The 15,726-nt window shown below is 43.6% G+C and overlaps 1 protein-coding gene across 3 annotated transcripts in view; it reads left to right on the top strand.

The window, feature by feature from the left end:
- Positions 1–15,726, top strand: part of SLC25A21 (solute carrier family 25 member 21) — an 847,107-nt gene that overhangs the window by 699,570 nt on the left and 131,811 nt on the right. The gene's annotated exons all lie outside the window — the stretch shown is intronic.

The following is a 15,726-nucleotide window of genomic DNA, read 5'->3' as shown; positions in this document are numbered from 1 at the left end:
TGCCGATTATGAACACCGATGCCGATAAACCCGGTGTCAGTTTTCATTACTGCAGCCGACCGGTTATGAAAACCGACGCCGAGCATATCGGCGCCAGTCTTCAAAGCAGCCGGCAGTTTTTTTTCTTTTTTTTTTTACTTTAAAAAAGTACAGAAAAGCATTTTTTTCCTACTTTTCTGTACTTTTTTTCAGTGCGTACAGCTATTAACGCCTGCTCTAGGCATCTGCATCTGAGTCGCACATTTATTTTTTTGCATTTGGAGTGAATGAGCCGTATTCACATGCATTTGCACGTGATGAGCGCTAACTCATTCACTCCGCGTCGGACGCGCGTTAAATAGGTGCTAATCCCCCTATGCATTAGGGGGTGGATTAACGCCTATTTAACCCACGTCCAACAGCGGGTTAAACAGTGCACTCGGCTGAGCGCACTATATTGCATCGGCCCCAAAGTGATTACAGATATTGATGGCACTGTGAGTTTGTGCAGTTGACGTTGTTAGAGCCTATTGTTTTGTTGTGAATGCTGCTGTTTTTTGCCACTCCCAAGTAGCTGATGCCACAGGCAGTTGCCTAGTTTGCCAGATAGGATGGTGTTACTGGGTACACTTGCCTAGTCTGGGAATGTTTTTCCCATGTAATAAAAATTGATTGAATGACAGTTGCTGAATAATTACAGGCTACCTAAAACCAATTAATCTCAGCAGTTTCTAAATCCTTGCTGGAATAGCACTACCAGACATTTGAAGAGTCATGGCCAGCCGAACAGCAAAGTAGTGTCAAATCTGATGGATTTTTCTCTCATCTGGTACTAGTTCTGGTCCGATTATAAGGTTACATGGTTCTGTGCTATAACCAAAACAGGCAGAGAGAAAGATGAAAACAGAACTCACTATTACAGGTTAAATCCTATCTAGAAACCCTTGTAGACCCACTCCTCCCACACAGTGTTAGGTTACATGTCTTGGAGGAGGAGGTCAGGGAGGTGGTGCTAATCCCTTACCTTGTGCTGGAGGATGACCTTTTGCTATCAGTTCTCCAACAAAATGGAGGATACTAGACATGCTCTTTATAGTCACGGTGTGGCAAAAAAAATGCCTGAAGTCATGTTGGAGCTTCCTCACAATAACAGAAGTAATTGACACTCTGTCTGCGGCTACCCATGAGGAGATGTGGCTGGCACAACTTGACGATCTTGCTGTTGAGATTAACATAGATATTGGAGCAACTGAGCAATTTCCTGCAGTGGCAGAGGAGGAGTGGACTGCCTGGGAGGCCCTAAATTGCCTACATACTCAAGTTGGCAGGCCAAGAGTCGACATGGCAAAATGGGGATACTCCACCACACCCATGACCTGTGATTGTGGTAAGAGGCAAACTGTGCAACACATTTTGGCCTCCCCATTGCTTAAAGAATTTCCCCTACACTGTGAAGGATCTTCTTAAGGCCAATTCATGAGCAATGAAACATGCTCATCAGTGGAAAGAAATATGACTCTAATGGATAGATAGAAGAAGTAATCTCACCAAATTTATAAGCTTTGAAGTGCTGGCATGAAGGGAAATTGCTATGTTGAAACAGCTGTCTGTCATCATTGATTTGCAGCCCCAGATCTGCAGTGGGTTTATGTATATTTTTATATATATTAGTTTCGTGAAGTTAGAATGGAAAATAAAAAGAACAAAATTACGTACACGTGTGTTGCTAAAAAAGTACACAGGAACACACTACTCCATAAATGAAAACAGGTCACGGATTTTTTAAAGGTCATGCAATTGGCAAGGACAAGGGGAAGGGCTTTCTCTTGCTCAGCATCCCAGTTATGAAACACTTTACCCAGAGAGGCAAGAATGGATCTGGATTATCCGAATTTTAAGCATGGCATTAAAACTTGAAGATCCTTATTCAAAATGGCTAGTCTGGACAGACCACAAGATTTGAAATTCCTGCAGCATTCACCGCCACCAATTTCTCTGGTTACATTTTATCTGGATAAAAACAAAGATAAATAAGGGGTGTTCGAAGGTGACCGATATTCTCTTATCCAGCTAAGTTATCCAGATAAGTCTGTTTGTGCCATGAAGCAGTTCTAACAATATCCAAATAAACTTATCTGGATTTATTTGATTTATCTGAGTATCCTCAGAGTCGAAGTCCAGAAACTTAGTCAGAATTTCAGTGGCTGAATACCTCTTGTTTTTATATGATATCTTTTAGGCCATAACTGAATTCAATGATCACTTTTAATGCATGGTTTATAGGACACATTTTAGCACTGTATTTTGGAAGTAACTTTTATCTGACTTAGATTCACTGTGCCTTTTAATGGGTTTTCTTATTGTCATACACCGTTATATATTTATTTTTGTTTTTAACTACAATTATTTATGTTTTATTTGATTATGTTGCTGGTTCTTTATTTCAGTCATGATATGATTACATATGGGGGGCTTAGCTTTTTTGTTTTGTTTTTATCTATTTATATTTATTTGATATGTTAATGTTGTATGTGAATAAATGCTGTTTAAAATACTTATATTTTTATTGTAAACAATTTGCTTTCAGTTGTATTTTGCACTTTGAGCTCCTGGAATGGAAGATTAAATTATTAAAATGTTGTTGTTTTGAGTTTTTTATCTAAATATATTAGTATTCATGTACTATCTTGTTTATTTTATTTCCATGTTTTATTTGATTATTTTATGCGTTCTTAAATGCTTTTGTTGGGGTTGTGGACCCTTATGTTGGAGTGAGGTTGACGCCACGTACTGGGAGGGCCCAGTAGGTCCTCACTGCCAATGGGCGAGAAACGGAGCAGAGACGGACTGGAACTTCACCTATACTAGCCCCTTTGCCCGCAGGTTGAGCCCTTGGGTTCCAGGGGCCAGCTGGTCTTAGGAGAATATCTCTGGTGATGAGACAAACTATGGCTGGCTAAGATTGAAGCTGAAGGCAAACCATGGCTATGGCTGAGGCTGAAGACAAGCTTCAGTCATGACTGAGACTGAAGGCAAACTGTGGCCATTGCTAAGGCTGAAGCAAGCTGCAGGTATAGCTGAGGCTGAAGCAAGCTGCAGGTGTGGCTGAGGCTGAAGGCAAACTGCAGCTGAGGCTGAAGTTGACAACGGGGCTCCAGCTGAGGCTGTGGCTGATGATGGGACTCCAGCAGGGCTGTTGCTACCTACTGACAAGGTAGACAACCCTTTACCGAGGCATGGAGTGCTGACAGCAAGGCTCTTATGAGGGCTGAAGGCAATGACGTCAATGATGGGCGCCGCGGGGGATTTCCTGCCACGGGCCCTTTAATTCTCAGTCAGAGGCGCATGTGCTTGCCTAGGGGAGGTGTTAGATATGACTGGCATCGTCTTGTCGCAGGCTGCATCAGGCCTGCAGAAGTGCGGCAGTTGGTCGTGTCGCGGTCCAGGGGGTCTGCCACAGCATCAGGGCTGAAGGTAAGAGTGGCGGTCTGCAGCTTTGCTCGATTCCATGCACCCCATCGAATGTTATAGAAAAGGTGGTCTGTTCAGTTTGTCCAACCCCCTTCTCCCACCCTCCCAGACCTCTTTCTGCATTAATTAAAAATGCAAGTATTCGGGAAGCCTTGCTGGAAGAGCTGCCCGAGAGAAGCGGGGTGCAAGGGACCGAGCCCGGGAGAGAGAATCGGACTTCCGCCCTCCCTCCCCGACGTCATCCGGGAGAGACAGCTGCGACTATTTAAATGGAGTCGCGGCAGTAGGTCAGTGGAAGCCTTGCTGGAAGAGCTGCCCGAGAGAAGCGGGGTGCAAGGGACCGAGCCCGGGAGAGAGAATCGGACTTCCGCCCTCCCTCCCCGACGTCATCCGGGAGAGACAGCCACGACTATTTAAACGGAGTCGCGGCAGTAGGTCAGTGGAAGCCTTGCTGGAAGAGCTGCCCGAGAGAAGCGGGGTGCAAGGGACCGAGCCCGGGAGAGAGAATCGGACTTCCGCCCTCCCTCCCCGACGTCATCCGGGAGAGACAGCCGCGACTATTTAAACCGAGTCGCAGCGGTGCGCAGCCGCCGGCGCGCTGCCGAAGTCGCGCGCCAAAGGGGCGCGCCCCTGGGGAAAAATCTGCTGTCGGACTGAAATAATTCGATCTGATGGGGAAGAAGCGGAAGCTGAAGCCTGCGGTATCTACACCAGTCGCAAAGGAAGTAAGGGGCCCCATGGATATCCACCTAGCGAGAAGGGTGAGTCAGACTTCGAGGGAAGTCATTTCCGATATCTCTTTCTCGTCGGAAGCAACACCTAGTCCCACCCCACACCAGATACCCAATATGTCTCCAATCAATAATGGGGTTAGTAACGGTGTAACTACCCCAAAATTGACTGATGTAAGATCTAACAAGGAAAGCAATAAAGTTCCATCAGTTCAGATCTCTGTAGATACTGTGGAAAGTAGAGACAATCCGGTTGTAGAAATGACTGAATTGCCAATACTCCCAGATCCAGACCCTGAAACATTACTCTCCTTGATGTATGGAGAGCTGTTACCAAGATAGAGAAGAATCTCTCTCTGTCAATGGCTCAGTCCACCAATTTCTCAGCCCAGACAAAGGAAACGCTGAAAGACTATGGGACACGAATTGAACGTATGGAACAAACAGGGGCTGCTTCGGCAGCACAAATTACATCACTGCAGACAAGTGGAGCCACCTTCATTAAGGACTCTTTAATGTTATATAAGCAAGTTGAAAATTTAGATAACAGTTTAAGGAGTAAAAATGTACGGTTCTTGAATTTTCCTTATACAAGGTTGATATCAGCACAAGAACTGTTTAAAAAATATGTAAAAGAAATTTTGGGAATATTAACTGATCTATCGATTTCCAAGATGTATTATATTTCAAATATGAGAAGAATAGAGGGAACATCAGAAGGTGGTATAGACCAACTTGCTGCACAAAGTCCTAACTTGACATAATTTCTTGAAGCATCGCAGGACGATATCCAAACAAGGGCCACATTGATTGTGGCATTTGGTTTGGAGCAGGAGAAAAACCTGGTAATGCAGAAATACTTTAAAAATAGAAGCTTTAAATTTTGTGGCCAAATAGTTCAGGCTTTTCCGGATGTCTCAAGGGCTACCCAGTCAAGAAGAAAACAATTTCTTGAAATGAGACAGAGGGTGGCTTCAATTGGAGCCACCTTCTTTCTCAAATTTCCATGCAAATGCATCATAATATATCAAAAAAATAAGTTTATCTTCTTTGACCCAGCACATTTAGAAGTTTTTCTTATAGATAAGAGTGGAGGAGGGGAATCTAACAGTTTATTGGGTAATATAACTGGTATAAAATAGATAGGCTCTTGTATTCATAGAGTGAATTTTCCTTTTATTTTAGCAAATATTTTCTATATGTGACGACTTCCCATATTGTGGACTTAAAAATTGGGAAAAAACATAATTGAATGTTTTCTTATATAATTGCTTTCAAAAGTACAGTATGTTTTTCCAAAATGTTACTTTCATTTTCTTTGTAAATGTATTAAGAAATTGAATAAAGTATAAATTAAAAAAAAAAAATGCAAGTATTCAGGCTCATATTTCCAGAATTGAGGACATAGCAATGCTGGAAGCGCTGGGCCCACGTCAAAGTAGCAATGTACTGCAATATGGGCTGAAGATCTTTGATTTTGAAGGTTCCAGCATTGGAGAGTTAGGGTGGAGATGGGGGGGGGGGGGGGGGGGGGGGGGGCTGGGAGGGAGAGAAGGGAGAGGAGAATGGGGCTTTCATTTTACACTATCCCTAACCAGGAAGGAGGAAGTCAGAGGGGGAGGCTGGGGCCAAGCCTGAATACTTTTCTTTTTCATTAGTACCTGGAGGGTGAAGGCAGTGTGGAGGGAAGGGGGGGGCATAGCGTTGGGCCACTAAGGCTGTGCACTACATTTTTTTTTTTCAAGAGGCCACCTTTAGCTAACTGGCTTTATTCTTTTTGAATTCAGCTGTTAAAGGCTAAAATTATCTGGCCGCACAAGGCCAGATAATTTATACCTAACCGGTGATATTCAAAAGATAACTGGTTAGGTATAAATTTATTATGATAAAGGTAGTCGGATAACTTTAATCGTGGCCCACATTTTATGAATATTGGTCTCAAGATGCATTTTTTTCAAATTATATAAGCAAACTGACCTACAAACTTTATTGCACTCTTCAGTTCCACGTTTTTAAATTATTTAACAAAACTTGAACAAATCATTCTTTCATGACTTCCCACATAACTGCTCAAGTGGTATTACCATAGGGTAAAAACAATTTAGAACCAAATATATTACATGGGGAGGGAGCCACTGTAAAAGTGTTTTGAAAATTGCCCACCCCTGAAAATGGGTAAAAGTGCACACATTGTGCCACAAAGTAGATCATTTTATGATTCATTTTATAACTAACCATTTATCTTTTGATTCATGTTATAATACATATAAATAAGATGGTCGCAGCTGATATTAAAAAACCTACTTTTATTGAAAAACATGGAAAGATAGATATAGATAAACTTAAAGATCTGCTTGCAAAAAAACTAGATAAAGCTCTACCTCACGATTGAGTTTCTGCTGTTAATACCTGGAATAACATTAGTTCTGATTCAATAAATTAAGTTTAAAGCTAGAAAGACCAGTAAATGTTCTCCATGGTATAATAGTGATCTAAAAAATTGTAAACAGGCTCTGAGAGCCAAAGAGAGATCCTGGAGAAAATGTAAATCAAATACTAACTTGGAAAAATATAGAATTTTGTTAACCAAATAGAGAAGAATGATCAACAAAGCCAAAAAGAAATATTACACAGATAGGCTAGATTTTAGTACCTACGCGCGGGAGTAGATTTGTGCGTGCAACCTGGCGCGCACAAATCTATGCCCAATTTTATAACGGAGTGGCCTCAGAGGGAACTTTCCTTCTGCTCCCCCACCTTCCCCTACCTAAACCGCCCCCCAGCCCTACCTAAACCCCCCCGTAACCTTTGTTTGGCAAGTTGCGCCTGCCTCTGGGCAGGCGTAGGTTGCGTGCGCCGGCCGAGTGCCAGCACGCGATCCCCCGGCCTAGAGGCCCTACAGTGGCCTCTGGCCATGCCACGCCCCGCTCCTTTTTTCAAGCCCCGGGACATACGCGCGTCCCGGGGCTTGCTTGCGGCGCCGGGCCTATGCAAAATAGGCTCGGCGCACGTAGGGCTTTTAAAATCTGCCCCATAAGATTCATGCCACAGGTTTTAATACTCAGTTACTTTTCTTTAGTTACATTTTTAACTAGACCCATGACTCTAATGGAGAGACATGTTCAGTCACCTTTTAATAGTGAAGAACACGCTAATTTTTTCATAGAGATAGTAGAAAACATTATTATTATGCTTCCCCCACCATCGAAGTTTGTATCAAACATTCACAATAGAGATTCAAATTGGACACATTTTTCTAATATTTCCACCCTTGAAATACAACAAGCTGTTACTAAACTTAATCCCACTCTCGGTAAACTTAATCCAATTTCGATTAATGTATTAAAACAAATTAGAGAAGAGATTTCCCTATTTTTAACTAATTTAGTAAATTTATCATAATCAGAAGGAATCCTTCCTTGTGAAATAAAAACAGCAATAATAAAACCTATTTTGAAAAATCAGAAGCTAGATCCAAACACACTAAGGGGTAGATTTTTAAAAAATACGCGCATGTGTCCATGGGTAGTGTGCACACATGGATGTGTGATTTTATCACATGCGTGCGCGCCGGGGGGGGGGGGGGGGTAGAATTAAGCAAATGCGCACAGCAACGAGATTGGGGCTCCCCCAGTTCCCTCCCAGTCCGGTCCTAAATTGGAAGGGAACTTTCCTACCCCTACCCTAACCTCCCTTCCCCTTCCTCTCTCCTCCCCACCCTCTAAAACCTTTACCTTTTATTTCGCAAGTTGCTTCAGGGCTCGATTCGGCCTGAACTAACTTACATGCGCTGACAGCGCGAGGCTCCGGGACAGCGAGGAATGGCACTGTCCCGGCCCACTCCCCGGGTCCGCCCTTGCAGCAAGGCAGGCACCTATGTGCATACCGGCCTTTACGCATGTGGCTGGGCCTTTTTGAAAATAGGCTCGGCGCGCAAGGCCCAGCCACGCGCATAAAGGTCAGATTTTATGCACGGGGGGATTTAAAATCCAGTCGTAAGTAACTATCGTCCCATTTCTAATTTATCTTTCATATCTAAAATTATTGAATCTCTTGCCCTTAAACAACTCACTGAATACTTAGAAGATGGTAACATATTTCCCAATCAATATGGGTTTCGAAAAAAAATGGTAGCACAGACATTATTACTATCAGTATTAGATACTATATGGCGAGGTTTTGATGGCAGACAAGACTATCTCCTAATTCTTCTTGATGTTTCTGCTACCTTTGACACCATAGATCATAACATATTAATGGGCCGCCTGGAAGAATTAGGGTTGTCTGGTACAGTACTTAAATGGTTTCACTCCTATTTACAAGATAGAACATTTCAAGTGTACATAAATGACACCATTTCTTCCGTAAAAAAAATTAATACTGGGGTACCACAAGGATCAGCCTTATCCGCCATGTTGTTCAATTTATATCTGATTCTGTTATGTAGATTCTTAGGGCCTCATTTTCTAAAGTATCGCAGGCCTGCGATACTTTAGAACAGCGGTTCTCAACCGGTGCGTCGCGACACACTAGTGTGTCGCCAAGCACCGGCAGGTGTGTCGCGTGGCTCCCGGTCCCTCCCGCTGCTCGTTCTTCCCTGCTGCCGTTGCCGCCGGGCTATCAGCACGTTCAAGCCCAGCGGGAACGGCAACTGTGCAAAAAAAAAAAAAGCTGTGGCATCCGCGGCTGGCCTTTTCTTCTTCCCGCGCCTGCATTCCCCGCCCCCCCCTGGACCCGGAACCGGAACAGGAAGAGGTGCGCGGGAAGAAGAAAGGCCGTGCCGCGAGAGAACCCACGCCTCGCGCGCCATCACGGCACACATGGGGAAGTGCTGCTGCGGCCGTATGGCCAACCGGTCTTCCTGTTCGGGGGGGGGGAGCGGAAGCGCCGCGTGCAGCTTCCGCTTCTTCCCCCCAATGCAGGAAGATCAGCTGCCTCTCCTGCTGCCACCCGTTCTCCTGCTATCTTCGGGCGTCGGGCCATATGGTCCGTCGATCTTCCTGCTTGGGGTGGGGGAGCGGAAGCGTCGTGCACAGCTTCCGCTTTCTCCCCCAAAGCAGGAAGATCAGCTGCCTCTCCTGCTGCCACCGGCCTCCTGCTATCTTCGGGCGTCGGGCCATATGGTCCGCCGATCTTCCTGCTTGGGGGGGGGGGAGGGAGGAAGCGGACGTTGTGTGCTGCGCTTCCGCTACCCCCCCCCCCCCCCGACAGGAAGTTCGGACGCCCGAAGATAGCAGGAGTCCGGTGGCAGCAGGAGAGGCAGCTGATCTTCCTGCTCTGGGGGAGAAAGCGGAAGGGAAAGGAGAGAGCAGCATGAGCCTCCCGCGATCGATGGAATTCTTCCTTCTTGGCCTGCGGGGGCTGGAGGAGCAGCAACCGTTTGTGCTGGGGGGGGGGGGGTGAGAGGAAGTGAGTGACAGAAAGAGAGAGAAGCAGCCAGCCAGCCTGTGTGTAAGTGAGAGAATGTGTGTGATTGAGAGCCTGTGTGTAAGTGAGAGAATGTATTTGATCGAGAGTATGTGTGTGATTGAGAGAAACTGGTCAGAGAGCTGATGTATGTGTATATGTGAGAGACAATGAAAGTGACTGCTCAAGGAGATGACTGATGTATATGTGAGAGTGTGAGACAGTCAGGGATGTGTGTGTATGTGAGAGAGAGAAAGAGAGAGAGAAAAAGCATGGAAGTGAGAAATCTGGGTATGTGAGGAAGCATGGGAGTAAGAAGCCTGGTGTTGTGGGGGTGTATGTGAAAGAAAGCATGGGAGTGAGAAGCCTGATTATGTGAGAGAGAGCATGGGAGTGGGAAGCCTGTGTGTGTGTGCATGTATATGAGAGAGACTGGTTGGTAAGGTGACGGTGTGACTGGTGTGTATGTGAATGTGAGAGAGAGAATGTGATTCAGGGAATGAGAAGCCTGTGCACGTGGAGAGCGAGCATGGAAATGAGAGAGAGACTGGGTGTGTGTGTGTGTGTAACAGAGAAAGTGATTATGGGAATGAGAAGCCTGTGCATGTGAAGAGAGTGAGCATGGGAGTGAGAACCTGGGTGTGTGTGAGACACAGCATGGGAGGGAGAAGCCTGTGTATGTAAGACAGAACATGGAAGTGGGAAGCCTGTGTGTGTGTGTATGCATGAGAGAGATCAGGTGACGGGTGTGTGTGTGAGAGAGAGAGAGAAAGTGATTATGGGAATGAGAAGCCTGTGCAGGTGAAGAGTGGGCATGGGAGTGAGAAACCTGTGTGTGTGTGAGACACAGCATGGGAGTGAGAAGCCTGTATATCTGAAAGAGAACATGAGAGTGGGAAGCCTATGTGTGTGTGTGTATATGCATGAGAGAGATCAGGTGACTGGTGTGTGTTTGCGTGTATGTGAGAGAGAGAAAGAAAGTGATTATGGGAATAAGAAGCCTGTACATGTGAAGAGTGAGCATGGGAGTGAGAAAGCTGGGAGTGTGTGAGATACAGCATGGGAGTGAGAAGCCTGTATATCTGAAAGAGAACATGGGAGTGGGAAGCCTGTGTGTGTATGCATGAGAGAGATCAGGTGACTGGTGTGTGTGTATGTGGGAGAGAAAGAAAGTGATTATGGGAATGAGAAGCCTGTGCATGTGGAGAGAACAAGCATGGGAGTGAGAGACTGGTGAGTGTATGTGAGAAAGAGAAAGTGATTATGAGAGTGAGAAGCCCATATATGTAAGTGGAACACGGGAGTGGGAAGCCTGTGTGTGTGTGTATGGCATGAGAGAAACTGTTCAGGAAGGTGACTGGTGTGTTTGTCAAAGACTGGGAGATGATTGGTGTGTGAGAGACAGAAACTGGTCATGGGGGCATGACTGGTATGGTGTGTGTGTGTGTGAGAGACATGGGCCCTAAGGAAGAGGACCATGAGTATAGAGCTTAGCCACTACTGCTGCTTCTGGTGTGTGCTACAGCCTGCATGGAAGAGGAGTAGGAAAGCTGCTGGAGGGGGTAAGTAAAGGTGGCTTTTTAAGTTTATTTTTCTTGATTGACTGCTATTTTAATTATTTAATATTATGTGATGTGTCTGCTTTTTTGAAATATTTTATTGGTGTTTGGAGAATTTTTAATAGTTTTTATGAGTTTTTAATTGTTGGATGTTATTCTGTTCATAGTTGTTGTGAAACATTTATTCTGCTTATTAGTATAGTTTTACAATTATTTCTGTGTGGGGATCTATAGCTGCTTGCTAGTTCTGTTTTCCTAATAAGAGGTGTATTGGTTTTTAGGGCCTGATTAATATTTGTAGTGTTGCCTTTTCATAGATAGGGTTGCTCCTGTTTGAGTGTATTCCATAATACAGGTGTAACTGTGTGTGGATTAGTTTATGTGCATTACTACAGATCCTGGGAGTATGTTAGGTCGGTTCTGTGTCTGTTACAGAGATATTTTACTAGCATGTAAGTGTTTTATCAGTCTTATTTGTTGCGTTTTCTCAAGAGGACATGCATTGGTGGTAAACTGCTGTCTTTTCATAAGTAGGGCTATTGAGCCTGAAAGTAGAAGGAGTTTGAGTTGCTGTTACTGAGATGACACCAGAACCAGAATATCTTTTTTGAGTTGAACGGGGAATGTCATAATTCTGCTTTACATTCATTATTGTGGATCAGGGGGGTTCCCGTGGATGCAAACTGTACATTTACATCTAGCCCTGTGACGATCATGGGTCAGTGTGTCACGCATGTGAGAACCATCTGTCAGGTGTGTCCCGACAGAAAAAAGGTTGAGAACCACTGCTTTAGAAGATGAGGGGTGAGAGGTGAGGGGCCGAAACGGGGGGAGGGCCTGCGCTAGCCGGCAGCGATCGCACCATCCAGACCATGTTAATTTGGAATTTAGGTATCACTTTTTATCTTTTCCATTTTATGTCACTTTTATCCTTTTATTTACTCGCAATTGTATTATTCATATTTTACGGTTTTTATTAGTAATGTATTTTATTATTATGTATGGTTTTCATGTAAACCGCTATGATTTTTTTTTGAATGGCGGTATACAAAAGATTTTTAAATAAATAAATACTTTTACCCAAATTTTCATGGAAGTGCTTCTGGGGACAGGTTAGGTCAGTGGGAGAAAACAAGGCACGTAGTTTTGGTTCGAAAATGTCCACGGAAAAAGTAGTTTCAAGCCCCTATGGCCACTTTTCTCCCGGACAGTTTTCATGCATACTTTTGCTTTGAAACATGGTGAAAGACTGGGGGGAGAAAGCACCCAGGAACTTTGCAACTATGCAGATGGCATGAATATTGCCCTGCCTCCTGGTAACAATATGCATCAAACATTCAAAAATCAAATAATTAGAATTTAAAATATAAAAGCAATGCAAGAGCTTTAATTACTATTAAGCAAAATCTACTAAGTCAATAAATATCTATACAATAAAATAAAAAATAGGATAGGATTAAATCAATTAGCTGATTTATTTCCAATATAACTGTTAAACAATCTAAAAATAATCACTGTAATGTTTCCTGGAAAGCTGAAATCTAGCCCTATGGCTTTATGCTTTTTGTATTAATAGGGTCCCTGCAATAAAGAATAAACTCATAGCAGAAGAAAATGATCTGTTGTTCTAAGACAGAATTACAAGAGAAAAAACAAATGCTTATTTGCAAACCTCCATTGGTTTGAATTATAGATTTGTCTCTTTTGTGGATGGTTATTGCATATTCCCTTTAGACTCAAAGACACCCAAGTCTACATAGTGAGAGGAAAGTGCAGTTCCCTGAGTCTAAACGTGGGTTTCTGGGTAGGATAGTGGCATTAAATCATTGGTCTCACATAAACTGTCTCAAAATTACCGCTTCCGGAATCTTTTTCATGTCAGCAGAAGCCTCTGTAAATGAGCAGAAACACTGGGGAAAATATCAGGTTGTCCACTGAATACAGAAGTTGGTGTAAGTACTACTAGTGGAGAATTATGTGATATTACCCCAGTCAACCCATAAATAGAAAGGTAATGCACTGGATGATTAATCAGTCCAGCAGCTTCACTGTCTACATAAACAAACAATGTCTGTGCTCTATAATCTGTTTTATATGGTCAGTAGGAGCTAGCTTTCTCTTGAAAGTGATGTCTTATGTGGAGTTGCTAACCTCAAAACAATTAACTATTAAAGGGTTTATTTTGTAATTTCATAAATAAAAATGTCAGCAAATACACATATAAGTTACACCAATTTTCAAAATGGGTTTACACACAAAACTCCACTTTGAAAATTACTCCACTAAGTCTGCCTGCATAAGTTACACCTAGTAAATCATCCCCACAGATTTTCATGAAACTTTCTGTGCATAAAAGTGAATTTTGAAAGCCTGGCGCGCACATCAATCAGGGGATGCGCGAAGAAGTCGGGCTTGCACACGCCAACCATATTTTAAAAAGTGCCAAGATACGCGTGTAAAACCCATTGCACGCAGATTAGAAAAATTTCCAAAAAGGGGCGTGGAGCAGGGCGTGGTGTCAGTGGGGCATGGGCATTTCAGGGCCTGTCCAAGAGTGGCATTTCAGGGCCTGTCCAAGAGTGGCATGCACTGACGGCCCCTGCCGCGTAACTTTACTGCTGCTAGGGAGATGTGTAAGTTATAAAATGAAAGGATCAAGCCATTTCTGAGGGGTTTAAAGGGTTTGGGATAACTGGGGGAGTGCAATGGTGTGGGGCCTGTGCTCCTTTTAAAATCCCCCTACTTACGCAGTTGAAGCAGAATTTGCTCGCCCATGCATGCGCCAGCTTAAAATCTGGTGCACATGGGCGCACGGCTAGGCTATATTATAACATACGTGCATATATGTGCACAAGTTATAAAATGGCTGATTCCCTGGGCGTGGGCCAATGCACACTTGCCAATGTGTGCCTGCGCACCGGTTTATACTTTTTAAAATCCAAAAATGTGTACATATGTCCAAACCCCTCCCCAACTCCACTCCCAGAAATGCCTTCACTTAGGGTAAACTGCACGAACTTAACACAGGCACTTAAGTTTACCTACATATAGGATGAGACAAGTTTGTAAATGGCCATTTTACCTGCAGAGATCCTTTTGGAAATTACCTTCTAAGAGGTCAATTTTCAAAGGATTAGGTGGCTAACTTTGGGAATTGAGCCCCTAAATTGGGCCTTTATAAAATTTACCAGGGCTGAGAGTTTAAATTTAGGATTCTAGTTTCACTAGAATCTTATATTTAGGAGTCAGGTTGGGGAATAAAAGTTAGGCACTGGGCACCTAACTTGGGATTCTAAATCTAGGCAAATGAATGGCAGTCCTGGATTTAGGGTCTTAAGTTTTAGTTCCTTAAATTTAGTTGATTTTTCAGATGAATGCTTAGGCTTCCATGTTCGGCTGAAATTAGGAACCTAACTTAAGCCTGGATTTATCAAAATGAACTGAATATCACATGCGATAGGAAAAGGGGTGTATTTTATGATAATAGGTTGTTTATTGCAAAGTGCACTATCTTAGTGCTTTGCATAGGTATTAGTGCAAACGGCGATAACTTTTTCACACTTTGTGATAAGTGCCAGAATTGTTGCATTTCCTACCTACAACGAGAGAGAGAAGATTTGATGACCTTCGGAGTGAGGAAACTCACTCAAAGATGAGATTTGTGCAATGTTTTCTCAGCCTAGCTTGATGTTACCCAAGTAGAGAGTCCATCAAGGTAGGTTGAGAGAACATTGCACAAATCTCATCTTTGGGTGAGTTTCCTCACTCCGAAGGTCATCAAATCTTCACAAGAGTGTACTGTTCTGTTCGTACATTGCACTCTGAATGTCAAAGTGGCCCCTAACCCCTACACTAATACCTAAAACTCACCTCGAGTAACTAGGTGGGCCTCATATAGAGGTATAAATACCTACCTAATATGAGGGCCCTATAGCTAGGCGCTCTCTCTCTCTCTCTCTCTCTCTCTCTCTCTCTCTCTCTCTCTCTCTCTCTCTCTCTCTCTCTCTCTCTCTCTCTCTCTCTCTCTCTCTCTCCTTAGATTCATCAAAATGCTATAAACATAGCACCTGCAATAAAAAGGGGGTGTGGTTAGGGTAATTTCCCTGCTACCACATAGGTATTTTTCACAATGCATGATATATATATTGCACCTCATTAGAGAGAGGGAGAGAGAGAGAGAGCGCAAGAGAACATACACACCTCTATAGGGACCAATATGTCACTCTACTATTTATACCACTGTAAGAGGGGGCACTATTACCTCAGGGTGAGGTTTGAGCTGTGGGGTAGGTTTTGGGGTCAGAGGTACAAACAGCAAAGGTGCCATCAGTGAAGATTTTTTGTCATTTGGAGTGAACAAAGGTAAAAGAGGAGTTGATTTGTACAATATACTCTTTACCTTGCTTGATGCACTCTCTACTTAGCTTCAATCAATCTCTAGCTGCTACTTGCAATGTGTTAAAACCCGCCTTGCTGTGCGTTACTCTATTGCATTTGACGTTAAAAGCTGCTCATTACCTTTAACTCCGCCTTACGACGTTATCGCATGTGTTAGGGCCTTCCTAAATTTAGGCACTCTC

This window comes from Rhinatrema bivittatum, chromosome 4 (genome assembly GCF_901001135.1).
Source record: "Rhinatrema bivittatum chromosome 4, aRhiBiv1.1, whole genome shotgun sequence".
NCBI lineage: Eukaryota > Metazoa > Chordata > Amphibia > Gymnophiona > Rhinatrematidae > Rhinatrema > Rhinatrema bivittatum.
The sequence above is the reverse complement of the archived record's forward strand: the minus strand, read 5'-3'. Positions and strand labels throughout refer to the sequence as shown.